This window comes from Nematolebias whitei, chromosome 8 (assembly GCF_014905685.2).
Source record: "Nematolebias whitei isolate Nwh7 chromosome 8, NemWhi1, whole genome shotgun sequence".
NCBI classification, from domain to species: domain Eukaryota; kingdom Metazoa; phylum Chordata; class Actinopteri; order Cyprinodontiformes; family Rivulidae; genus Nematolebias; species Nematolebias whitei.
Genome location: NC_056505.1, coordinates 2,193,957 through 2,196,707, shown reverse-complemented (window position 1 = coordinate 2,196,707; position 2,751 = coordinate 2,193,957). Strand labels below are relative to the sequence as shown.

The 2,751-nt window shown below is 42.7% G+C and overlaps 1 protein-coding gene across 1 annotated transcript in view; it reads left to right on the top strand.

Annotated features, from left to right (window-relative positions):
- chek2 (checkpoint kinase 2) overlaps positions 1-2,751 on the top strand; it is a 15,021-nt gene that overhangs the window by 7,415 nt on the left and 4,855 nt on the right. The window lies entirely within an intron of this gene.

Below are 2,751 nucleotides of genomic sequence, written 5' to 3'. Positions count from 1 at the left end.
TACAGACCCTTTCCAAAAAAATTGAATATGATGGAAAACTTGTGTAACTTCCATAATTCATTCAGAAAGTTCATCTTTAATAGTTTATAGATTCAGGGCCCACAATTTAAACTATTTCAAATATTTATCTGTTTTTGTTTATTTTTACATAACTTGAGCTTCCAGCTCATGAAACCCACGAAAACTGGATTTTAAAAAAATCATAATTGTCTACTGCAATGCTACTTGACCTTGGATCAGTGATAGCCAAACATAATTTTTCTTTTCACTGCTATGCTGATGATGTACAAATTTATTTACCAATGAAACCTAAAAACAGTAACCTTCTCACACCTTTCGTTGATTGTATTGCCGACATTAAACAGTGGCTTCATCTTAATTTTTTGTTTTTAAACCAAGGAAAGACAGAATGCATCTTCTTTGGTGATGATGCTCCTTGTAACTTTGGTGCTCTGACATCCAAGTTCAGATCCACAGTTAAAAACTTGGGAGTGACATTTGATAAAGACTTAAAGTTTGATAAACAAACATCCTCTGTAGTGAAGGCCTGTTTTTATCAGTTACGTCTTTTATCCAAAGTTAAGCCTTTTTTAAATCGTTCTGACTTGGAAAAGGCCATCCATGCTTTTATAACTTCAAGGCTCGACTACTGCAATTCCCTATATGCAGGAATTTCCCAATCCTCCATTAGACGCCTGCAATTGGTCCAAAATGCTGCAGGTTGACTTTTAACAAACACCTCCAGACGTGAGCACATCACCCCTGTTTTATTTTCCCTCCACTGGCTTCCAGTCGATTTTAGAATTAAATTAAAAATTTTATTATTCACTTTTAAAGCTCTTAATGGTCTTGCCCCACTATATTTGTCTAATCTTGTAGCTGTCCGTGAATATAGGAGAACACTGAGATCATCTAATACATTTCTACTCTCTGTCCCAAAGTCCAACTACAAACGATGGGGTGACCGGGCCTTTTCGGTTGTTGCACCCAGACTCTGGAACCAGCAACCTCAGGACCTGCGCTCCATCACTGACATGGAGCATTTTAAATCTAATCTTAAAACCTTTTTATTCAGGCAGGCTTTTAATACCTAGTAGTTCTTTGACAATCTTGCTATGTTTTAATTGTAATTGTTTTTGTTTTTAACTGACTGATTTTTTATTTTTATCTTTTTTATTCTTGTTTGTTTTTAACTTCTGTACTGTGCAGCACTTTGTGCACCTTTTGGCTGCTGGAAAGGGCTCTATAAATAAAGTTTGATTGATTGATTGATTGATTGATATGTGCTGCTGATTATCCATGCTGCTGATCTCATGCTGCTGATCTCATTAGTGCTCTTCTGCTCACACAGACTCATGTTCGTGCTGCTGTTCGGCGTGTTGTTTTTGTACTACTAGTGTTAAGAGTATTATTAGTTCATATCTTAGATCTTGTGGGCGGCGGTGGCTCAGTGGTTAGAGCAGTCGTCCTCCAATGCGAGAGTTGGGGGTTTGAATCCACCAGCAGTCACATGCTGAAGTGTCCCTGGGCAGGACACTGACCCCCTCACAGCCTCTGATGTGTCCATCAGTGCATGAATGTGATGAAGCTCTGATGAGTCTCTAGAATGATTTGTTGAGTTCTCTCTGTACAGATCTAGTATAGAGCTGTATGAACGGGTCTATGAGGCACAGATTGTTGTAAAGAGCTCTGAGTGTCTGAACCAGATAGAAAGGAGCTGTATAGGTGCAGTCCATGTACCATTTACATTTTATTGTTGGAGTAACTGGGACCCTGAGTACACACGGTCGTTCCACCTCGTGTACCTCGTGTGGTGGAAGGACAAATAAAGAAACTCTGACTTTGGTTTGTCCTCACCCCCAGCTCCTCAGCGATGTGGTCCCAGTGTCTCTCCCCGTGTCTCCTGCTGACCTCCTTCAACTTCTGCACCTCCTCTTTGCTCCACGCTGCCTTGTTGATGGACGGATGCAGGAAGTTCCTCCAGAACAGACGGATGTCCTCGGCGTCCTTCGTCCCTTCAAACTGAGGAAGAGGAGCAGACCTCAGCTGTGTCTTCCTCAGCTGAACCACCAATCGATTGATTTTCTTACATCGATATTAGAGATTTTCTGCCAGTCGTGTTCTTCAAATCGATCACCGATAAGTTCCTCCTCCGTCCTCTGCCTGACCAATCAGAGCGCAGGATCAGAGGAAGCAAGGAAGAGCTGGGTTCTAAGATGCTGATGGAACCCATCAGGCTTCACGCTCAGGTGTGACCTTCAGGACGTCCAGCTCACCTGAGCAGGTCCATCTCCGTCTCCAAGCTGTCCATCTGCCCTCGAAGCTGCTGCTTGTCTTCTTCACTCGCTGAGGACAACTTCTGAGTCAGGTAGTCCAGCCTGAGAGGGACAGAGACACCATGAAGACACCCCAACAACAAGTCCCAGAGGACGAGGACAGGTGTGGTTACCTGGACAGTTTGGGCTGGATGAGTTTCTTCAGACCGTCCCGGGTCACGGAGTGGAACAGCAGAGTCTTCTGCCAGTTCTCCCCTGGACAGACAGACAGGTCTCACAGAACTCTGGGTTCAACAAGCCGAAAGCTAACACATCGCTAGCTAAAAGGAGAGAAAGTCTAGCTCGCAGCTAAAAGGAACAACAATCTCACAAAAAGCTAAAAGTAGAACAGCAGCTAAAACAGTAGCTAAAACAATAGAAAAAACAGTAGCTAAAACAATAGAAAAAACAGTAGCTAAAACAGCAGCTAAAACAA